Source organism: Manis javanica, chromosome 8, assembly GCF_040802235.1.
Source record: "Manis javanica isolate MJ-LG chromosome 8, MJ_LKY, whole genome shotgun sequence".
NCBI classification, from domain to species: domain Eukaryota; kingdom Metazoa; phylum Chordata; class Mammalia; order Pholidota; family Manidae; genus Manis; species Manis javanica.
This window is the reverse complement of record NC_133163.1, coordinates 68786397-68812735: the sequence shown is the minus strand read 5'-3', so window position 1 is coordinate 68812735 and position 26339 is coordinate 68786397.

Below are 26339 nucleotides of genomic sequence, written 5' to 3'. Positions count from 1 at the left end.
TCGATTGCATGTTAAAATGATAATACTTTGGGTATTTGGGTTACATAAAATATATTAAGTTGATTTCACCTTTTTCCTGGGTCTTTCCATTGTGACTACTAAAAAATTTTTAATAACATATACCTTATATTTGTTGCTCTTATTATGTATCTACTGAACAAACTGGACCAGAAGTCAGCAAACCAGTTGTATGGCTTATGGACCAAACCCAACCTACCACTTGTTTTTGTAAGTAACATCTTATTGGAACACAGCCATGCTCATTTGTTTAGGTATTATCTGTGGAGTTGAGTAGTATGACAAAGACTCTACAGTCTGCAAAGCCTAAAATATTTACTGTCCTTTTTTTAAATTACAGAAGTAATATGCTTGTTTTTTAATGCTCCATCTATTTCTGTATTATTTGAAACATGAAAGCTCTTTTCCTACTCTCCCCCACCACATATAAACAGTTTAAAAATCATTTCAAATTATAACCATTCAAACATACTTTTTCTCCAACAGTTTATTATGCAACTTTCAAACATAAAGACCTTTACAGTAAACACCTACCTGTATACCCACCACATAATTTTTACCATTAACATTTTACTATGCTTCCTTTATCATCCATTCATCAATTGCTCTTGTTTTTTTACACATTTTTGAAATAAATTGCATGTTTGAAGTAAATTAATGTTTTCTCCTAAATACATTAGCATACATATCCTTAGAGTTTTAAAACTCTATCCTTAGAGTTCAATTTTCTTCAGTTTTATTCTTTTGAGATAAATAATATATACAATGAAATGTACAAGTCTTAAGTGTACATTTGCTAAATTTTGACAAAATGTATGCATCTATATAACACCATATCAAAGATATAGAACATTCTATCACCCCTAGAAAGTTCCCTCATGCCCCTTCTCAGTGAATCTTCACCCCATCCTCCAGAGACAACTACTGTGCTGAATTTTTTTTCCACCATAAATTCACAAGATATCAGAAGTGCTTCTGTTTTTTGATTCCTTATATAGACCATACATATACAAATGTGGGTTGAATTATTGATTGTAGGCCATACTGTTAAGTATTTTTTGTTGAAAGGATTCATATTTATGATGATTTTAGTTTTATAATTACTGTTTCCTATTCAGATTATTAGACAAGTATGAATGGGTTTTATAGAAATTGCATGTAATGCTTTCTTTTTTTTTTTAACTTCAGGGAACCTCCACAAGGAGCTGATTTTCTTGCCAAAAATGTGGATGATGCCTTAAACTTATTGAGCAATCAGAATTAACAAATAAAGTAGACATGGTTTAGCTCATAAGAAGCAGTTCTGTTTATATGGTAAGTGTATTTCTAAATAGAAAGAAATGTTCTGTCCCACTCTCTTTCCTTGCCATCTGAACTTTAGAAAAATTAAGCCATGAGCAAAGGAAGCATATTATCATTATGCCTACTGTAAGTTAGACATATTGTCAATTTAAATTCATTCCTTTTTGGATACTATCATGCAAACTAAGTAAAAATATAAAAGTAAGTTTTTAAGGCTGTACCACTTTATTTTAAATTCAAAATAGTTGATATTTCCAATTTTAAAACATTTAAAATCTTTCCATTAGAATTGTACTTGCATTGCACTTTGTTCTATTCCTGGATGTGGCCTGATATATTGAGTTATCCCCTTATTTACTCTTTTTTCACAGGCCTTGGTAAAACAGAAAATAAGTTTTACCAAGGCCTGGTCTAGACCAAGTGGAAGGGGAAAGAAGACAGAAAAATCGCAAAAATCAGGATGGACTATTTCTGAACACTATACAAAAACAGTAAGAAATCAAGCTTTACAGTGTTAGAAAAGCTTTCCTGAACCTCACCTCATTTTAGAAGTTCAGCAAAATCAACTTCATATAAAAATGAGTAGCATAGAAGAATCAAGGTCAAATCCCATGCAAAATTACTATACAAAGTAAAAGAATAAAAATCTGAAAAATATCCCATAGCGGAAATATAAGACCACAAAACTGGATGAAACTAACTTCTATTTGAAGAATATGTTAACAACACTTAAAAACATAAATCAGAATTACAGATTTTCAGAAATGCGTGACTGAACTCTGGAAACAATTAGAAACAAAAAGAAAAAAATCACCTTTGACATGAAATAAAGACTAAATTAAAAGGGTGATTAATTAAGAGTATATTTTAGAAGAAATAGAGTGTGAAAAAGAGGAACATTTTTTAAAAATGGGAGAGAGAAATAAGATTCATGAGGAATGACAAATATTGAAAAGAGGTAAAAATACAAAAAAATCTATAGGATGAGTTTTATAGTTGGATACTGTCTCAAGTCTGCACTGAAGCCTTATTAACAAAATCAATAATAAATTGAATTTCTTAAGGTCATCTGGTGAAAGATGAATGAAAGACCTGAGATTGTAATTCTTCTACCTTATTCTGGATATTAGTCCCCATAGAGGCTTATTTAATAGAAATGGGCTTTTGAAATAACTCAAGATTGCGAGAAAGATATGCAATCCTTCAGCAAAGAAAGTTACTGTGGATAGACTAATAGGAGGATAGTTTGTGCAGCAAAAATATCTCATCTTTTAGATAATATACCAAGGTCATGTCAACCACTTCTTCTCCAGACCCTTCCACTTTCAGAATACTAGCACTCCATTCCCTGTACCAGACAGAAGGAGAGGCAGAACTCAGGGTAGCAGACAGTGAAGGTGTTCAACAGGTGCAAGGTGTTGTGAGTGAGGGAAGGAGCCCAAAGGAGAGATGAGAAAAAAGCCTGGAGAACACACATATGGATTACCCTGAGAGTCCAGGGTCCACCACACTACCTTCTGTGGACAAGCCACAGGGCTAAATTAAGCAGAATGAAATGTAGAAATTCTACTATGAACCTTTGTACCTTTATGGAGTTTGGTTTTTGCCACTTGAATCTGAAATAAAGGGCTAATGAATTTTGGATTCTTCAGGTGTGCTTTAACCAATCAACAGTGAGAGTACATTCATATTGTTACAGATAGTGACTGAGATTGCTAATAATACTCCCAATAGTCATTCCTTACTCTTAGTAATATAATACTTGATAATAGAAATAAATAAAACTTTAGCAGGGCACATTGCTGCCCAGGTAGAGATCACATTTTCCTGCCTCCTTTATAATGAATTATGACCATGTGACTAAGTTCGGCTCCTGAGAAATGAGCCTATGTGTATTCTTAGCTGTGCTGTTAAAAGAAAGGTCTTGCTCTCCAATTTCTCTTTCATCCTTGCCACAGATTCAAGCCTGGGGCAGGTTGGACCTAATGGAGTGACAGAGAAATAAGATAAATGATCTTACGGAGGCATCCTACTTTCCTAGGTCACCTGCTAGGTCAAATTTTTCAATGAGAGAGAACAAATATTCTCTCATATAAACTACTATTATTTTGATCTATACTGAAGCTACTAAATTAAATATCCTAGCTAATGTGCTATTCTTTTCTTTATTGATTAAGGCCTAGCACATGGGTTATAAGAGATTATTTAACGGTGGCAGTTCAATTGCCCCTGAATCAAATTCCACTGCAGCCCTGAGCCAAATGACACCTCACTGCAGTAGCCAAACTTTTAGCAGATTGATGCAGTGGAATGGAATTAGATTAAACACCAACTCAAAACATTTCAGAGAAATCTTAGGCATACTAAATGTTCTTTCTAGAGAGAAAAGACAATGGAACCAAAGTATGTGTTTCTTAGACTCTGCATATCATGCGATTAGGAATTACACCATTCAATAAAGATTAATTCTTTATTTCTGTATGTTTAAGTGGGAGCTCCCACCATCCATATTCTCATCTTTTGTGAAGTAAGGGAAAGAAAGAAGAGAGTTTCATCTAGCATGACCTCAAACTGAAGGATAAACCTGAAATGCTTTATCAGTTGGCCACTAGGTCAATATGAAGTAGTGGCTGAGAATATAAGTGAAGCCAGTCTGCCCGAGAATAAATCAATAATGTGCTTATCAACAATTTATTTAACCTCCTCATATAAAAGTCTTTTCATCTGTTAAGTGAGTAATAATAGTACCTACCTTATCAGTTTCACTAAATAAGTTAACACATGCAAATACCCAGATGACTGCCTGTTACATAGTACTCAATACATGTTTGCTAATATTATTATCTCAGATACTTAATGAGCAGAAACAACTCAGACACCCTAAGGGCAATGCCCAAAACAACAAAATGAACATTGGGTATTGTACTAAAATACTGCAGTACCGGATATCCATGGACTAGTTGGATGCTGGAAATGATCCAATAGTCTGGGGTGAATTAGTTAGGTGCCTGCAATCAAAGTTGAGAAAAGAGCCCATGATGGTGGGGAGGGGACTTGCTAAGCTCAAGACACTAAGCCCCAAGTTAGAATTTGTAAGAGAGGTCAGATAAGGCCAGTGGGATAAGGAGGCAGACTTGAACCAGAAATAAAGATGGGCACGTGGATGTGAAAATTAGTCACAAAGCAGTAAGTTTTAAGTTAATTAGACCCTGCTGAATGTCACAAGTAATGATGAAGACAGAGGAGGACGTGATAACTTAAAACAAGGGGGAGAAATTGGCTCTCCTCGGCATGAGCTATCTTCCAACACTGAATTAATTTTAAAGAAAAGGACTCATCTGGGTGGGGGGGTACAATTCCTATGAGTGGGGTGATAAGGATTTAGACACCCATGTTGTCTTTACAATCGAAGGTCATGGAAAGGGAGCAACCTCCCCCTTTGAGAGGACTCAAAATGTTGTAGTGGGGAGTCAGTATGCAAACTAGTTTTTCTCTCCTAGCCCGCACTCCCTGTGCCTTTCTCTCCTAGCCCGCACTCCCTGTGCCTTTCTTGGAGTCAGTGTCTTTAAGCTAGAGAGTCTTTTGAAATATATCTCAAAGAGATACTCTTCTGGAGTAATGAAGTACAGAAGATACACTGGTAAGGGAATCAAATTCAAAATTCAAAAGATCTGATTGTTAAATATTCCAAATTGATGTTATATTACCACAAAGACCACCATGACCTACATTAAACTCTTCACGTATCCTCTCCAGCCCCCATCCATAGTGTAAGCTGACTGACCACAAATTAACAAAGTCATATCAAGGTTCACACGTAAGGGGATGGAAAAGCAGGTGTGAGGGGCTAGACTAATAGGAGGAAAGTGAGGGAGTTACCAAGACAAGACATTGAAAGAAGTACAGAAGCACAAGCAGAGTACAAGGAAAAGGACTGTGGCACTGAACTGAACTTACATAACTAAATTTTATGGTTTCAGTTAATTTTGATTTTTCTTCTTTTATGGTAATCTCAATTTTCAATATTTCTCAAAAATGTGACATTTATAATTAAATACAAAACTTGAGATACACTCTAAACATTGTTGAGCACAGCATAATATCCTTGAATAGTCTATCCTTGAATAGTTGTATGCTATTCAACATACTGTATTTTTAATAGAAAGAATCTTAGGATTTTTAAAATTGGAAAATATCTTAAAGAAAATTAAAAGAAAATCTAATTCATTTCTTAATTCTCCAGTTCTCATTTTTACAGGCTAATATCCAGACAGCAAGAATCACACAATTTGCACGAATCCTGGTAGCTACATATAGTTGAACGGTGATGAGAAACTGGGTCCCCAAATCACATAACAGGCCTTAGTGATTGTAGGATCATGTTAATTGCCACAGTTGCAGGACTCATATAGAGATTATAGTTAACAAAAACCCATTTTTTTCTTTCATTTTAAACTGTGCCATCCATTTGCCAAGTAACTACTGTTATTGGCTCTTACATTTACTTAAATAAAAACACATTTTTAGAGTAAAAAAATCACACATGATTATATCACATGCTGAATCCCCTGTCTTTACAAAGCTTTACAAATGCAATTAAACTGCAACATAACACCTGGGATGAATATATTTATATGTACTTATGCACTTACCATAAGTTAATTAAAGATTGAATTGCATAAAACTGTATTGGTACTATCGGGATAATTCTGTGACAGCACAGCTGTCTTTATTACTATCTGAAACTTGGAGAAGTATCTACATATAAAATCTATCCTTACCTAACTATACACATAACATTTTAAATCCAAGCTTTCCCAATTCATATAGAACACATAGTATCAAACATTGTATCTCATGAATTATTTTATTATTCATCTCTTTCTCATGCTAGAAAACATTAATATTGGTATTATATATTCAGTTAACTGTGAACTAGAACAAGTTCTTCTGATTCCAAATAAATTCTCATATGATTCTTACAAAATTAAATGTTATTATAAAATATATAATTAGATAATATAATTAAAACCCACATTATCCCTGCTCATCTTTACTGTCTCAGAATATTGCTATATTTGCTTCAGTTCCTTCTTTCTTTGTCTATATATTCTATAGATATATTTGAAGCACCTTGTATATACTTTTCCAATAAAGCAAATTCTCTCCCATTCCTCTCCAAAGGCAACCACTCTCCTCGATTTGGTATTTATCATTTGAAGGCATATTTTATTCACTAATACTTAGTAATCTTAAAACATAAATTACATAGTGCATGTTTTGAAAATATATATGAATGGTATCATACTTTACACACCACTCCTCAGAGTTCATATAAATATGATTTATCTAGATTGATTTACAAAGATTTATTGATAAAAAAGTTCTATTTTATCTACTTAGGATATTTTCTTTTGGATATGACCTCAAAAGCACAAGCTTTTGCTTCTGTTAAAGCAAAGATCAAGAAGTGGTACTACATCGACTATAAAGCTTCTGTGTGGAAAGAAACAATCAACAAAATGAAAAGACAACCTATAGAATGGGAGAAAATATTTGCAAAACATGTATTGAATAGGAAGTTAATATTCAAAATATATAAGGAACTCATACACACAATAGCAAAAAACAATCTGATTTGAAGGTGGGCAAAGGACCTGAGTAGATATCTTCCCAAAGATGGACAATAGACAAAAGGGTGTTCAGCATCACTAATCATCAGGGGAATGCCAGTCAAAATCACAGATATCACTTCAGACCTATTAGAATGGCTTTTAAAAAAGAAAAGAGGTAACAAGTGCTGGTGAGGATGTGGAGAAAAGGGAACCCTCTTACACTGTTAGTGGGGATGTAAATTGATGCAGCTACTAAGGAAAACAGGATGGATGTTCTTCAAAAAATTAAAAATAGAACCACCATATTATCTAGCAATTCCATTTCTGGGTATAAATACACAAAAAATAAAATCACTGTATCAAAGAGATTTCTGCATTCCCATGTTTGTTGCAGTATTGTTCATAATAGCCAAGACATAAAAACAACCTGTGTCCATCAATGGATGAATGGATAAGAAAATGTTATATATATGTGTATATATATATATACACATATATATAACATACTATATATTATATTTATAATGAAAAAAAGGCATAAAAAGGAAGGAAATCTTGCCACATATGACAACATGGATGAAATCTGAGAGCATTATGCTAAGTGAAATAAGTCAGACAGAGAAAGACAATACTGTATGATCTTATATGTGGAATCTAACAAAGCTGAACTCATAGAAACAGAGAGCAGGTTGGTTGCAGGGGCTGGGGAAAAGGGAAGTGGGGAGATGTTGGTCAAAGGGTACAAACTTTCATTTATAAGGTGGATAAATTCTGGAATCTAATGTATAGTATGGCAACTATAGTTAACAATATTGTATCATATACTTGGAAGTTGCTAAGAAAATAAATCTTAAATGTTCTCACCAAACACACAAGAAAAAGATAATTATGTGAGGTGATGGGCATGTTAACTAACACTGTGGTAATCAGTTTGCAATCTTTATGTGCATAAATCATCACTTTGCACCCGTTAAACTTACACGAGGTTATACATCAATTATATCTCAATAAAACTGGAAAAAATAAGATTTTTCCACATAGCTCCAGTTCATTCCTATTACCTGCTGCAAAATATTCCATTGAGCAAATTTATTTATTCATACTTTTATTAATAGGCATTTAAGTGCCAGGAATTTTTCACTATTACAAATAAGACTACAAATGAGTACCCCTCTACATGACTTCTGGTATATGTCTGCAGCTGTTTCTCTATGTTAATTTTGTATACCCAGATTTGAACTTTCTGGGGTCATAGGGCATAGACAAATTTAATTTCTAGAAAAATGACCAAATTGGTCTCTCATTTGGCTTTTTCAATTAACACTCAGTATTTTTATTCTTTTCTTTATACCATGATTCAGACCATGGTATGATTTATACCATAATTCAAGGTATATGATTCCATTAACACTATAAGAACAAACTTTTCAGTATGGCTTACAAACCAATGCTTACTTGTTCTCTAACAGAGGACAAAGATATGGACAATAGATTAAGACAAGTCTTAAAGAGATGAGGACTGCAAGAGAATAGGAAGTGAACAATAAATTCAGAATTTCTTCTGGGAAAACCTGGAGAAACAGTAAAACCAAACTTTTCTGCTACAATTATACTATTTTTATTGCTTCTTGTCTTTCAGTAGTTTTGTATTTTTTTGCAAGATGGAAAACTATTCAAAAATAAGATATGAAATATAGAAGTATACATACAACTCCCCATGAAGTTTCTATATATTTAAGCACTCATAGATTAAAACCATTTGTATTTAGTCTATACTTAATATCCAATTCTATAATTGAAAGCAAAGCTAGTGAAAAATTTATCTCCATATATAAAACATAATTGTGATTTCTTTCACCCTCATGTTTCTCTTTTTGATGATATATTTTTCAAAATGAGTGCTTGAGGAAAACGATGTAGACCACATAGGCACTTTTTTTATGCTTAGAAGAGAAACAGGAAATGAGAAAAGCATACACCAAAATAAGGAATTTTCATAAGTGCTCTGAATAAAGCATAAGATGCTTCAGCATGCATATGCTGCAAAGTGCTCTTACACTAACTCAATACTGTAGACAAGCTTTATTCTTAACAATTTTTCTACCTTACCTTGTTAACTGCTCAAAGACCTACATGCAAAATTTTTCTCTGTATTATCTATTCTCTTCAGATACTATCCTTCAAGTATCTTGAGATGACTGAAATAGCAAACTACTGACTTTTAAAAGCTAAATCAGTGATAACTTCAGGAGTGTACTGTCATTCCGTTAGAGATGTTAGACACTGATGTACAACTCAGAGCTTTAGAACATAGAACTATTGCTTCTTGTTACTACCTTTCTTTCCATTTAATAAAATTGTTCATTCTAAAATGTACATCATCTGTTATTTTTATGCAAGTTTTGATTTAAATGTTTTTGCCCTTCTGCTTTGCCAAAAATTTTTCTTAACTAGCAATACAAATTAAGTCTCTTATCACCTTTGTATTACCAATGAAATTGGCTACTGTTCTTTATTCTTTTATTACCAAACCACAGAGAAAACACAGAATGATCTTGCCTTCTCTTTTCATGGCGTAGGTACTATTTCCCCCATTTCAGTGTGCAGAACTATTGCAATAATCTTAACTAACATAACATGGAAAAATTATATGCTTTAAGACTAATTAAAAAATCAAAAGATTCAAAGACTTTTTATAGAAGAATGTACTAAACAATAAAAACATTTCAAACTTGGAATATGTATGCCAGGGACACAAAAGGGGGTACATAGTACCTTGAGATAGTCTTCGTAGCAAAAGTCTATGGAGTGGATGAGATTTTTATCTTCCATTTCTCTGGATTAAATAATGATGTTAATATAAACATATCCAAGTTTGAATATTTTCTTAATATTTTCATTTTTTTATATTTGTTAATCCTGTATTAGAGTATTTCAATTACCCACACAAAGAAATACTCAATAATTGCTTGTTCAATTTTTCACAATAGAAGTTGAAAGTAAGTAGAGATCTCTTTAAAAAATAAACTAATCTCTTTAACTCATACATCTTTAGTTATAAATATTTTAAACCTTTGACATTGGATGTGAAATGAACATCTCTTTTTGTAAGTAATTTCACAGAGCAGAAAAATTACTAAAAGTAACAATTTTAAAATTAGTTATTATTTGGAGAGATCATCCCAAATTTATTTAATATAGGGTGGTTTATCAATTATTTGTAATTGTAAAAGTGTTAAAGAAGATTCTAGAGAACCTAGAGTACTAGCCTTAGTTCTGTTATTAACAGTGTATTTTAAGAAAATGACTTAGTGTTTCTATTTTAAAACATACAAATATTGCCAAATGTAAACTTTAGTAACACAGATTTGAAGATCCTGAATAGGTTCTTTGACACAGTCATAATTACAAAGTGTGCACTTGTTGATGGAAGAAGGGGAGATGCCAAAGGGTTGAAGGAGCAGGGAGGCAGGATCCAATAAGAATTCCTAATTTCACAGCTTGTACATTCTCTGACCTTGTAATCTTGACCTTCAGACCATTTTGACAGGCTCCAGGCTAATCTCTGTAAAAATGCTCCCTTTTAGTCTTCAAATAATATCACTATAAGTGGAAGGTATTTTTAACTAATCAGATATGTGTTTTGAGCTCATGTGAGAAGAGTGTGTTCATGAATATATATATATATATAAACTTTCTGTGGAAGTAAAAATCAGACAATGATAATACAACTTCCTTTTCTATAATGCCAAATATAGTGATAGGAACCCATCCTCTTTAATACCTAAAGCACTCAGACTGCCATATTACAGTTTCCTCTCTTTTTCCATCATCTTAATTTCATTCTCTAGTTTTGTAGTCTTCACGCAAATTTATGCAACTAAATGTTGTGATAGTACCTGGTTGTGGTCAATATGGGACATTACATGATCAAAATAGTCACTACTGTTGCCTTCTCCCTCAAAAGAGTCATGCAAAATATATACTCCCACTATTTCTTCAGAATTTACTCGTAAATTCAGTTCATACTTTCATTAAGTCTTTTTATCATATGAACACATATATCTTTGTAAATATATTATTGAATGCATTTCCCCCAGGACTTGCATACTCATCTAAGAAAAATGCCTTTCCCTTTTTTTGGTAGCCTTCACTTTTTCCCCCCTCTACCCAAACAAATCTAGTCTAATCTAATAGTGCATAAAGTTTCCTGTGTCAAGGAAATAGAAATCTAAGTGTTTCATTGCCATTAGACAAAATAGAGAATTGTGCTGTTGGTTTCTGCAATTTTGACTGTACCCAGAGGTTCCTTTTACACACTTTAGGTATCTTTTTCCCTGCTTGCAGTTACTCATTCTGCTTTCCATTTCTCAGTAAACATTTCTTGAGACATTGTGCTACCCTGTGGAAATCTGATAATAAGTAAGATACAGTTCCTGACAAAAAGATAGAAAAAACAAATTACATAAAGACTCATTTTGCAATTTGGTTTATTTAATAACATTTATTGTAGCAATATTGTTTAATTATTCTTTCATGGCAAATAAAGTTTACTTAAGTTATATCATCAGTTAAATAGGTTGTATGATAATTGGTAACTGATTATATCAACAAATGTCTCTATAGCATTTTTTCATAGAAAAAGTCTTAATTCCATCTCGCTGCTTATAAACATGATTGAACACCTAATTTATATGTAGTCTGCCTGTAATATTATCTTGAACTTTAAATTGCACCTTTTCTGGGAAGGACTCAAAATATCTCTGTGTAATGTCACTGGGTCTTGTTTATTTATACTTTGCCTTCTTTCACAAATGATTTGAAACAGTTTATACACATAACAATAATGCAATAACAACAAGGTAAAGAGGTAGGACTAAGGAAAAATGTAAATGAAAGCAGAAATCTAAGCCTGCAGCAGGCTGGGGCCAGGCAGGCCAAGCACACTTGTGCCTTGATTGCTGGCAGAGGTGCGCAAGGTAATCATAAGAGAACCTTAAGCATTTGCACTGAAGTCCCTCCTTTGGAGTCTTTTTTGAATTGCTGCTTGAGAGTGAATCTATAGACTGGAAATTTGATGAGTAGATGAAAAGGCTGGCATACTTTTGGGAAAGCTTAGAAGCCTTTTGATAATGATCCTTTCAACATACAAAAGTCATATCTCTACCTGTGTTTCAGAGTGGCCTATAGAAAAACTCAAGAGACTATCTCAGTAAATCTCAGTATTCAAGAGATAATCTCAGTAAATTTGGGGGTTCTCTCCAATTTATTTGGTTTTCTTTATTAAAATAATTTATTGGTTTCTTTAGTCCCCAAAGTTTTATCATGGAAAACTGACTAAGATGATTTGGGGCTGGAAGATTTTCAGAGCAGATTATTTCCATGTAGTAACACAAATAAATAATAATATGAATTTTAAAGATATGGGACATTCAATTTGGCATAATATATTGCTCTGCTCAACTTCCAGAAATAATTAATCTCTAAAAGGGTTACTGAGTAGCTCAAAATGTAGATTATGATGTAGAAATTGGAAATAAAATGCCTAGATTTAAGAACTGATCTGCAAAACTGTGGTTTCATTTTTGAATAATTAAGTCTTTCTTTCCAACAAAGATAGAGGGGGAAATAGCCTTTTATGTCTGTTTTAGTGAGTGACAAAGTGGTCATATCACCAATAAACAACATGATGTTATTTAACCTTAAAATAAATGCCTTGTGCATTAGATATGAGACAATTCATTATCCTTAATTTACAAAGACAAAACTAAAATGATAAAGAAAAAAATTATTTAAAGTTTAAATAAAAAATTATTTAAAGTTCAAGTTAAAACAAGGACTGAAGGTGTAGCGGGCATGTGGCATACATACACTTAATATTTGCTGATTAGTTCATTGTTTTATGGCTTCATGTATATCAGCTTATCAAACTGGCCAATACCTTTAAATAACTCAGCTTTAAATAATCATAAAACTCATAGTGAGTTTAATCACAGAAACTCAGAATATTAGTTTCTTCTATCTTCATAGGTGTCCTAATATGCCCAAAATAGCCATCCATCAGAAAGCTTTAATGAGTTCTCATTGTCAAATCAAAGACAGTGAGTTTCTAAATTGTGTCAGTGTGTATACCTTACTTCCCTTGGCCCTTTGTGAGCCATACAAGAACTTGTTTCACTCAAATTAATATAAACTTATTAGATGATAGACTTTTCTAATATCCATACTACTCCTTAGCTTTTAAAATATATTTAGCCCAATCATATTTTTGCAATATGACCCCAAGATGCCTATGAAGAACTATTTTGACAAACTAAAAAATTGTTTAAATGTTTTACTTTTGCCCAAATATAATACAGCTCATTATGACATGTGATATTCATATAAAATGTAAATATTTCTTAAGTATACATTAGAATGCCTGACTTAATTCCTTCCTTTACCCTTTTTCATCAATAAACTTACAAAAGTGAAAATCAATTGCACTAATGAAGAAAAACCCCTAAATTTTAATTGAATAAAACTACATAAACAACCCCACCAAAAAACATACAAAATATGTGAGTTAGAATATTTAACAGTTTCAGTTTTCTAATTGTACTGAACTGAATTGTATTTTAAGAGGTATTTCTGAGCAATAGATAAAACTGTATACTGTATTCAAATAAAACAATCATTTGAAGTTAGGGAAAACATTAAGGGTCAGGTTTTTTTTTAACATAGCCAACTTAAAAAAAAATTCATGTGAAATAGTGTAACAAATGTTTCTACTGAAAGTGGACTGTAGAATACTGACACTGAATTGTAGCTGGACAATTATATTATTATAAATAAAAGATCCAAATCTCAATTTAGGGAATAATTCATTGTGAGTGTGATCAGTCAACCAATGTTTATTGACCATCTGTCATATTTTTAATACTGAACTGGTGGTTTTTTGGTTGAGGATGAAGAGATATTGAAGAAGGATAGGACATGGGTCTGCTTTCAAGGAAAGCAAAATCTAGGTTTCTATTTGCAACTGTATATAAACTTATATTCAACTCTTCAAAACTGTTTTCAAGAAAACATAATTCCTCTCAAAATAAAAGAGAAACCAAAAAGGGAACACCAAAAGATTCAGGAGGTGTTCTGAATAGTTAATAAATATTATGATCCGATCGACATGTGATTAAAACCAAGTGTAGGAAGTGTCTATATTCATTGAAGTCGTAGTTGTCACATTGCCATTTCTGCCACAAAATGATATTTCACCCTTGAAAACAACTCTCTCCATTAGCAAAGGTATAAATCAGCTACTTAGATACAGTTACGCAACTCTTTCTTTCAATGCTAAAAGCAGTATCACAGTTCCTGTTTTTTTTTCCCATGAAAGGGGGTGAAAATCTGACGGCTCAAAATGAAGCAAAATCCAAGATAAAACAGACACCACTTTGTGCCCACTCGGTCTTCTTTCCAGGGTCATACATGTGTAAGTAGCTGTTTGTTTATAGTCAAGACCTTCTGTGGGTAAACCTGGCAGGATATCAAAGACATTTAGCATAGATATTTCATTTTCAATGCATGTGTCTATTTTTCTCCCTGTTGATGAACCAAATATAACACATGCAGATGATTCTTAGGAATTTATTTTAAATCATAAGTGTTTCTTTTTTTCTTTTTCTGAATGTTCACAGTAGCTGGGAGACAAGTATTTGCTTACCACTCCCCTCCCATCATCGCATTGAGTGGTTGGATGGAAGGGAACGCAAAGTTGCATAATGTGCTTCCCTCCTTTAATATTTTTAAATATCAATTAATATACTGATAATATATCTATTTATCTATTAATCATTAATCTATCAGTCATCTACTTATTTATACAACCCATGGCACAGTGTTTAAGAATATGAGTTTTGAATTCAGTTAACCTCGGGTTTGAAAGCAGGGTCTATCTGTTAATAGCTGAATGTCCTTAGTTAAAGCAATTACCTCTCTAATGGGCTTATCATTTAAAATGAGGCATAAAATATTCATTTCAGTGGGGATGTTATGAAGATCATATGAGAGAACTAATGCAAAGGGCTTAGCACATTGCTTGCATACAGTAAATGTCCAATAAAATTTAAGGATTATTGTTTTCATAACAATGATCACTTTCAGAATAATAAATCATACACAGAGATCAAAGATTTTAGTTTGAAATCTTTAGTAATATTTCATCCATTTATGAAAAAACTCATGATTTTACCTAACTTGGGGAAAAATTGAGAGGTGGGAAAATTTTCCTTGATTCTTTCAGCTTCTCATTTCTGGTATTTTCATAATAGCGGTATCATTGTTCTCTTTCCTAATCAGAATAACATGTTTTCCTAGTGTTCTTTCCTCATAGTAGCAAAACATTAGTATTTATAGTTTATGAAGACTTTAAGACACTACATTACCTCACTGTAATATGATTTGGTGGGTTTGTGTGTGTGTTACTTTTGTTTTGAAATGCTGCTTTGACCCACTTATAAGCCCTACCTAGACTTATAAGACCACTTATAAGTCTATACCTCAAGCAGCTGGTTAAGTCTATACCACAACCACTTCCTTTCCAGGGCTCTCACACACCAGGACCACTATGTATGCACCTACCTGCCTCAGGGCCAGGGAACAGAAAACTAGGGACAGCTCCTATGAACTACTGAGAAATTACCCAAAGTATCCAATTCAGAGGGAACCTGGATAAATTAAATGGATAGATACATACAGCTAGATGATGATAGATAGATAGATAGATAGATAGATAGATAGATAGATAGATAGATAATAGATAGGTAGATAGATAGATAGACAGAGGTAAAATTTTACCCTAAGTATAACAAAAGTAACATCTTCTACAGAGGGATGACGTTATTTGAGTTTTTTCTTGTTCAGGATAGAGGGTAGGAGCGGCTTCAGCATGGAGGTAATAACATGAATGAAGACGGAGTGGTGTGAAAATGTACAATGGAGGGCATATATGTGGAGTGTGGAGTGTGAGACAAAGCTGCATAATTAGCTTGCGACCATACACAGGTTTACATACTGGGCTTATTTGTTTCTATATTATCCTCTATGTAGACCAGTGGTCTTCAGCCAGAGGCAGTTTTGTCTCTTAGGGGACATTTGGCAATGTCTGGAAGCAATTATCTTGGAGATGGGATGCCACTGGCATCTATTAAGAAGCCAGGGATGCTGCTTAAATTCCTATGATGAACAGGACAGCACCCTCCCCACTAAAAAGATTTTACAACCAAAAATGTCCACAGTCCAAGATTGAGAACTTCTGGACTGCCCTGGTGTGGACTCTGTCTCCAAAATGGAATGTTTGAACCTGATGGGTGATAAATGATAATAACTCTAGTGTGGAGAAAAAAAACATTAAAAATTTATAGTTAATCTCATTAAAAATTTTATTTTTGTAAGCATGTTTTGTAGCATGCCAAGTTTATATCTGTAGTACATGTATACACTTTATAAATATCTATATATCACTTTATAAATGTCAAATATCATTTGTAGCATCTGCTCAACCTTGTCTTACTAATGGAGTGCACAGCCAAAAAATCTGTGGGTCCTTGTTTTAGAAAATAGGAAGTCATAAAAAACTTAGATGGGGAGTTTATAGAAAATCAAATGTGCTTGTAATGTGGGGAAAGAATAGGAACAAAGAAGACTCCTGAGGCATGAATAAGAGTTAGGTATTCCATCCAGGAAATGAATAGGATGTGATTTTAAGGCATTGTCATTAGTGACGAAATAAGGAGATCAGTTCAAGAGACATTTTTCTGAAGTAGATGCAATGAGAATTCTTGGGTGACAGATTGGATTTAGGAATGGCATAAGAAGGGGATGTAAGGCTTCCAGCTTAGACACACTCACTGTTCTCTGTACCATACTCTAGTTGATAGTATGCAGGTCTCTGGTTTCTGTAAAGGCAGAGCCAGAGTTTTACTTATTTGGGGGGTGGTGCAGTGGGGAGAAACGATGGTGCTGATGAATAACTTGTAGATAGTGACGGTACCCTCAGAGTTTACAATATGAGCAGAAATGCGGCGGACAGCTTCTCCTTGAGTACAGTGTGTTTGTTTTGATCCCTTTGGTTTTGTATTACCCCACGACTTCAGGCGAATAGGCCACATAATGATTTGGAGACTACTTTATCTGCTTGGGTAATGTCAGAAGGACATGTTTGAGGAGGTAACTAAAAAGACCAATGACATTAAAAATAATATATTTGAAATTTTGTGAATTATCTTATTTAAATAGTTTGCTTGGATCCTCCACACAGTAACCAACAAAAAGAGAGTTTGGACTAACGCAGAGCTGGAAAGGGAAGGGATTGGTAGGGAGAAGAACACAGGTTTAGAAATTAAGACTGCAGCAGAAAGGTGAATATACAAGATTTCAGTCTATGGCAGCAAGGGAGGAGGTGAGGAGAGAGGACTTTTATTAAGTAAAGGGAATATGGAAGGTTTGTGGACAAGGTCTAGTGTTGGTGAAGAGTAGGTCCAGATGGCTTAATGGAATGCCAAGAATGGAAAAATTAGGGGTTGTGGTCTGAAAGTACAATTTTTGAGTTTACAAAGTTTATTATTAAAAATTATTTCTATAGGACTACACAGAAAACTATTATATATATCAACATACATACACACACAAAGCCTATGAAAGGAGTTGGGGGAAAAACACTCATTGCAAAGAATGAGTAGAAAAAATAATGAAAGGGCATTTAATATTCGGTCTTAATAAATGTCATCTCCTGAATGTTCTGTTCCTCCACTGTTTAAGTAGTAATAAATGTGTCTCATCTGGCCTTACCAGATCTCTCAGCATACCCAGACAACAACGACAAGTTCGTTAGGGCCATTCCTACAACTATATTTTCCCAAATAGAGATAGAATAAAAGAGAGGGAAGGGGGAGAGGGAAATTCATCATAGACACCCTTGCTGAAAATGTCTGGCAGATGAACAAAACATGATTTTTTGAGAGGTTCTGTAATGGATAGTTCTTTTTCTCACTTATGTACTTATGTGAAACTAAGAAAGATAGTAAAGTGCAAAAAAAAAATCTACCAACTTAAAAAAAATACAAAATCTTAGCAGCTTTGACTGTAGCGACTTATGGTTAACTTGTCCAAATGCTCCAAGGCTGCCTTTTTATTTCCTTTCATTTTAACACCATAATATAATGTTTTATCTCTCAAAATGAGAATGTGAGTCAGAAAGATACAGTAAATTGATAAATTCTACATCTGTGATTTTCTCTTCAGCAGTAAAAATAATATGTCATATCTTAAGGTCAAAGATTATTAACCAAAATACATTAAAGCTACAGACTTTAAAATATAAATTACTGAGTTTAAAATATTTTCTCTATCTTCTGGAGGAAGAGGCCAAAAAACATATTGAAATTTTCACATTTTCTCCACACATTAATTGGGCTATGATTTTATTTTTAAGGCATTATTAAACAAATATGCCCACGTTAGGTAGATTCTATAAAGCATTTAATTCAGTTTAGGTTAACAAGACATTAAAATCCATAATATAATATGTTGGTGAATTGTCATTGCACTTAACTTCTTCATAGCTTTTTGCATGTTTTGTATATTCCTTCACATTATTTTGGAAGGGGAATTACAATAAAAATGTTTTCTGATGCTAATAAATGGGCTAAAATCCTTCTAGTGTACCCAGGATGGCATTATTTCAACACTTCATAATCTCTGCTGGTAATCATTTCAAAATTGTGGAAACTCTAGTGAGTCACATCCTAGCTACTGTAAGAACGGAAACCTTTGCTGCATCTTGTCCTCCAAAGAGTGTATGTACCCTTTTAGTCTTGTTCCTCCTGAACACTACCCACCATTTACTTTTAGGGCTATGTGCCCTAAGCTATTTACATGATTGTCAAGGACAAGTTGTTCTGATATTCATACTGTGCTGTTTTACACATTGCTCTGTTAAGAGGTTTCCTAGAGACTAAGGAAATCTGTTTGTTTTATTAGAATTCTTGTGTTTGTGGTGTTTCTTTTAGTGAGATGATCAGTTTATGGTTGGGATTATGACAAGAGTCTAAAGCCTTTTTGTTGGGCTAGAGGTTGCCTCTCCATGATTGACAAAATCCTTTAATATCTTTGATGTTCTCTCTGACTGTAAACAAAATACAGAATAAAACTTTAAGTGGGTGGAAATGAGGAGCTTTCTAGAGATTTCTTCACACTTCTGTCTCTGTCCTGTGAGGGTAAGTCTTACATACCAGCCTCAGAGCAGGAACCTAGATGCCCATTCCAGATTATTAATTCTAGTTTTCAAACTGAAATAGAAACCAATAAATGGGACCTATACTGAGCTAACTTATAATCAAATTAGATTCTGATATTGCAGCACAAAGAGCAAAGCAAAGGATTTTCCTTAACAGATTAGAAATATTGAAATGCTGTTTATGTATAGGAAAAATGAAGGAAATTACAAGACAAGAAGGTTCTCGGAGATTTCAAGATAAGAAGGTTGAGAGTGGCAGAGATATGCACTTTTTTTCCATGGATGAAACATAATGTTGGCTTGTTAGGGATTTTCTGAACCTGGAAACATATGGAATCAAGTATTGCAAGTGCCACCCTAAAATAGGTGCCCCGTAACCATAAGGAGGAGTTTGATGAGTATTTGGGAAATACTGCTCTAAAATTTCTCTCTCTCCCTTTCCCTTATATAAATCACAAAGCTCTAAAAGAAAGACAAAGACATGGGATGAAGAAAAAACACTGCATAGTTAGCAATGCCAGTGGATAGCCTTCAAGAGTTAGAGATTTAAGAAGAGTAGAGCTGAATGAACCAGTCATTTTGGTTTGTCACTACTAAAATAGAAAACTATTCTGAATAAATGACTGAATCTCTGAAAATGCTAAATAGCATATCTGATTTGGTAAAAGGCTTGAGCTTTTAAATTTAAAGAAAGTATTTAAATCTTAATCTGTGAGTGAAGACAAGAAGGACTGCTATTTCTATGAGGATTCTATGGAGAAATACACAAGGACAACATGCCACACAAATGCTAAATCATAGCAACAAGGGCAGTATTAGTGCCAAATGAAACTTTTTTTTGTCAATTAGTTTAATGTCAGGATTGAGTCATTTCAAATGTTCACATAACACTCTACTAATCACTATCAAGAGTGGCCCAGTCTAGGGGACTCCAGATGTCTCTCCAGTTCCCAGATCAGCACTACACAGATTTCTGAAAGTGCTTCTACTTCACGTCCGGGAGCAGACAAACAACACTAGACAAACAACATTCACAGGGTTTTGGTGGCTTCATTTTCCTTACTCCCTTGCTTTGTATTTCTATACTCCCTGTTGTATAAGGGAGTCTATCTGCTGCTTAAAATAGTGCCTAATAACATATAGTAACTCTCAATTTAAATTCAGAGAAGTAGTATGCAGAGAGCAACATTTCAGCAGTTTCTTCTTTTTTTCTTTCTAAAAGGGTTTTCTTAACTTCTGCACTAAGAATTTGGACACCTAAGTTCTTTTTGCTTTTGAGTTCATTAAAAGATGTTTTCTGTCTAATGCTTAAATGCTTCTTTTCCCCATTCTAGCCTCACCTGAATGTTGAGAGGAAACCTATTATTGTTTCTAATGTGTCAGAGAAAATGTTGCATATCAACTTGTGTCTGACCATGCACGAGAGGCCCCTTTTATCTCCTAGGGAATAAAAATGACGAGTGTGCTCCATGGAAAAGGTAAACAGCTCATTATCTTGTTTCTGGGAATTGTTTGGGAGAACTTTAGAGCCTTTGGGAGAAGTCCACTAAAATACAAAAATAAAAAAGAGGCTTTTGATGAAATAGTCCCTAATTTAAATCTGGTGTCCTCATGTACAGAATCTATGACCTTGGTCAAGTTTAGTCTCTTCAGGCACCAAGCTAGGGACAGTAACGTACATTTCTGTCAGTAAACTAGTAAATGTGAGTGCACCTAATAAAAGCTTGAGCCATAAAATTGTCATAGCTTTTGAAGGCCAAAATGGTCAAATATCAGCAAGTTTCTGTGGTTTCTAAAACATAGCAGAGCCTCAAATTTTATTTGGTGAAGATCCATAATATTTTCTCCTTTCCTTTTTTGTCTTTTGTTTCCTTCTCAAATTTATTTGCATATAAATATAATTTTTAAAAAGCCTTTATCTTTTGACTAAATGTAATAATATCTGGTTAAAGCATGCCTCATTGGCTATACATGTGATTATAAAAATTATGATTAAAGAAGTAACCTACAGTTGGTCCTTTATCCAAATCCACCAAAATGGATCCACTGAAATTCATGGTTGCTAATATTTTCTAATAATCTGCAGAGTTTTTTTTCCCTTTTGTTATGTTTGGAAAATATGAACATTAGATAGCATGACTGTGTGTTCAGACTGCCAAATGCCAACAGGAGCAGACTGCACAGCGAGAGAAGTGTGTTTGTTTGACAATGTGTTATACACTATTGATAATGATTTTGAAATTGAAGTTGGTACTCTTGCCTTTTGCTCAGTGATATGAAGTTTTAAAATTGTCTTTATTTCAATTAAAGAGCAATGGTTAGTGCTGTTGTTTATGTTCATCCCTCCTGTCAGTGTATGTGTGTAATTATAACATGTAAGGTTTAGTCTCCCAAATGTTTTTGAATTTTGTCCAGGACAACATATTTCTTAAGGTACTTTCAATTATTCACCAGAGACTATTCATGATGCTGCTTGTTTTCTTGATTAAATAGTGTTTACTCAGAGTTGCCTATCTCCCCTGTTCCTAATCCCTCAGCCAGGACCACTCAGCATGATGGCCTATGATAGATGCAGGAGACACCCACCGGACTTTGTGATATTCTTCCTGGCAGCCCTCAACTAATATCAAATAGCTGAAATTCTTTTTGCCCACATTATGCTTTAGAGGAAAATGTGGAAAGAAAAAAACTGGGATTCTTGCTCTTTACCAATATGCAAATTGCTTAGTTTACAAATGCCAGATTCTAAGAGTAAGTGATTTTCATTTTCATCACAACAGCTTATCTAGCTAATAAATGAAGATAATTGTACTTGTCTCATACTTGAAACCAATACTGAAGGTCATGCAAAAGGCTATAGAGAAGTAGATGAAGAAAAATATTGATCCAAGTGTGTGTTGTAATTGTCAACCCTTGGGACAAAAGTAGGACATCCAGTCTTGATCTAGAGGAAACCACCAGATTTTAGTGAGCCCCAAAGGTGATACAAAGGGCGGATTTCTGCATGAGATGGCTCTGCATGCATTACCCTGGGGACAGTTGTCAGAATACTGGAGGGAATTCTAGATTGTCATTTCAAGTTTCTGAGCATTAATTCACACAGCCTACACTGTTCTAGTGAAATGTCATATACATATTTTGAAGACATATATCCCTTTGTAAGACCTGAGAGGAGAATCCTTGCCTTACTAGGTGGCAAATATTTGAGAATAACTAAGGGTCTTGCAAGAAGACAGGGCTTCACTATTTAAGTTTTATTTTCCTCTTACTAGAAAAGACAACTTAAAATGTATATATCTCATGGAGCTATGTAGGTGAGAAAAACTATGTACCCCATAAATGAGAAATTCTTATAGGAAAGACTACTAACAGGATAGTCCTTCCAGTTCACCACCACACTTGCCACTTTGTAGCTGAAGAGGCCCTTGATATGGTTCCCAGCAGTAAGAAGTGGGAAGAAATGCCTGAAGAAGCTTCCATTTTTGTCTCATTCTGCCATAAAAGCAAAACAAAGTGCAAGAGGCAAACCCTTTGCTCTTGCCCTGTCACGGCTTCCTTTCCGTGGGGATGCAGTATAGAGCCCGGGAGCAGGACAGCCAGGATTGAATCCTAAGAACCAAAGTCCCACCCTGAGAGTGATGCAGTAGAAAACAGAGGAGCCTGGGTTTCTAATGGCATTGTTTGGCCATGGTGCCAGCCCTGGGTTGCCTTTCCTGGGAATTCTTGTCGTTAAATCTAAAGAAGCTCATTTTTTAATTTAAGCTACTGTTGATCAGATTTTTAATTTCTACTAGCCGAGAAGATTTCTACTGAAACAGCCCCCACCATTCCATTCTCTACCCGTTTCCAGACTTCAGTGTGCATCAGAGCCAACTGAAGGCTGATAAAATGCAGGCTGTGGGGTACGAGGTCTGTGGGGACCCCTGAGAGTGTGTTCTCTAACAGGTTCCCTGCTGATGCTGATAGTCCAGATTGCTCAAAAGAATTGTTTTTCTAAAATATGCATTTTAATATGACAATCATCTACTTAAAATGTACTAGTGCTGCCCCCAGGCCCTTCAAACAAAGGCGAAGTTTATTGCAATGACATCTTAGATCTGTTTCTCCATCTTTGTGTTTTGTGCCTCTTCCATGGTGACCCTAAGTACCTGACAAACTCAGCTGTCAGTAGTTCCCTGGTATTTTATTCTCTGTAGCCCCTTTCTAATATATTTTCCCCTCTGCCTAGAACATTCCTGTAGCATTTTTTTTTTTACTCTTCTAACTAATCCTTCAGGACTCAGTCTTTATCTGGGTGAAGTCACAGGTTAAATACTCTATATCTTAAAACAATTACTTATTTACTTTTCAGTTTCAACCATGTAATTTTCTCAGAGTGGAGCCTGTGGCATTCAGGCATTCACCTCCTTTTCCTTAGTGTCCAGTTTCAGTGCTGAAACATGGGAGGCACTCAATACAAAGGCTTGCTGGGTGACTGTTTCTCGAAACATCAACAATGTTATGTATTTATGATATAGTTCTTTTTATACCCCTGGGCTTTAAGAGAACCTCCCTCTTTCTGTATAAATCTGTTTATTGTTTATAATACATACAATGTCATACCTTATTATAATCAGTTTCATTACAGTTTAAAAATAATTCTGATGGTGACCTTTGAGCATACTTGTTTGCAAGGGACAAAGTCCTTATTTTATCTTTCTAATTTTTTTTCTTGATGTAACAGAAATTGAAACCAGAAAATTCTCACAGAACAGATGCCCTTGCAATTGAAAAGCACTCCCTCTAATAATGCTTGGCATAATTTTTGTTAGGTTTGTATCTCTGGTATAATTACATGATTTTAATGGAAATTATAAAGAAGTATTTTACAAAGGAACGGAATATTTTATGTGTAGTTATATGTAAATTCACTCTTATAAATATGCAAGCTTTCTTTCTCACATGGGTATTTGCTTAAGGATCACTCTGATAAATGCAAACAAGACTCATATTATTTATTAGAAGATTGCTGAGATATATAACAGTAATTGTCATACCACTCTGTAGAATTCACTTTTAGAATCTGCTGTTGTTCTTATTGACTGATAATGCACAATGAAAAATTGCCACATTTATAAATTCTGTTCAGATATTAAAATACCTTAAGTTTTTATTTTCTTCAGATGCATAAATCATTTTTTATGTGCATGTTGTTCTTGAACAAGTCAATCTGGCTTTCAAATGAGGCAAAAGCTCTAGTTTGTACAGTATGATTTCTGAAGATATCATTCATATCAGTGTTAAAATAATAGATAAGAGAAGAATAACAAAAGATAAGGGAAGTTTGATTTCTGAAACCTTATATTATATAAAAACAATATATCATAAGAGGAATATTCCTCTACTGGCTATGTTTTCTCTAGATTAAGTTTGGGTACAAATAACATTAGTGTCCATTTCACATCAAGATATACAAGGCCATTCTTTCCTCTTATAAGTTAAACAGTAGCACTTCCATAAGAAAAAAAAATTTAAAAACCTTTAGTTTGGTTCACTTCAATTAATATATATTATTAACAACTACTTGTTGAGAGTCTTCTAATGCTTCACTATGATTTGCCCTTTCTGGGGGTGACTACCTCAATCCATTTGATCTAGATACCCAATGCTGGGCTACCATACCTCCCAACCCTTCACTCTTGGCCCTACTTAATGGCTTTTGGACTATCTTTTTTAGAAAGGGAAGGAAAAGAAAAACAGGAAAAAGCTTTTTGTTAAGTCTTAGTTGTTTCAGCATATGAAAATACTTTCTAGGTATTCAAAAGATTTTTTTCAATTTGTCCTTTGAGGACAAGTCTCCAGCAAGGATGCAGGCTTTGATCCATCTACTACTGTATAGGCATACTTCTTTTATTGTGCTTTACCTACTGTGCTTGGCAGTTATTGCATTATTTACAAACTAAAAGTTTGTGGTAACTCTGCATTGGGCAAATCTATCAGCACCATTTTTCCAATAGCATCTGCTCGCTTTGTGTCTCTGTGTCAATATAGATAATTCTTATAGTATTCAACCTTTTTATTTGTTATGGTGATCTGTGATCAGTGATCTTTGATGTTACTGTTGTAATTGTAATTGGGGCACCACAAACTGCGCCCATACAAGACAGCAAACTTCATCAGTAAATGCTGTGTGTGTTCTGACTGCATCACTGACTGGCCATTTCTCAATCTCTGTCCCTCACTCAGGCCTCTTTATTCCCTGAGAAACAACAATATTGAAATTAGGCTATTTATTAACCCTACAATGGCCTCTAAGTGTCAGGTAAAAGGAAGATACATCTTTCAGTTTAAATCAAAAGCTAGAAACTGTTAAGCTTAGTGAGGGTGGCTGTTGAATGCTGACACAGGTGAAAACTAAGCTTCTTGCACTGGTTAGCCATGTTGTGAACACAAAAGAAAAAGTTCTCAGGGAAATTAAACATGCTACTCCAGTGAACACATGAATAATAGAAAAGCAGAACAGCTTTCTTGCTGATATGGAGAAATTTCTAGAGGTCTGGACAGAAGATCAAACCAGCCACAACATTTTCTTAAGCCAAAGCCTAATCTAGAACAAGGCCCTGATTTTCTTCAATTCTATGAAGGCTGAGAGAAGTGAGGAAGCTGAAGAAGAAAAGTCAGAAGCTAGCCGAGGTTGGATCATGAGGTTTAAGGAAAGAAGCCATCTCCATTACATAAAAGGCCAGGTGAAGCAGCAAGTGATGATGGAGAAGCTGCAGCAACTTATCCAGAAGATGCAGCTAAGAGAATTACTGAAGGTGGCTCCCCTAAGCAACAGATTTTCAGTGTAGACAAAACCACCTTTGATTGGAAGAAGGTGCCATCTAGGACTTTCACAGTCAGAGAGGAGAAGTCAATGCCTCACTTCAAAGCTTCAAAGGACAGGCTGACTTGTTATTAGGGGCTAATGCAGCTGATGACTTTAAGTTGAAGCCAATGTTCATTTGCCATTCCAAAGATCCCAGGGCCCTTAGGAATTATGCCAAATCTACTCTGCCTGTGTTCTGTAAATGGAACAACAAAGCCTGGATGACAGGACATCTGTTTACAACATGTTTTGCTAAGTATTTTAAGCCCCCTCTTGAGACCTA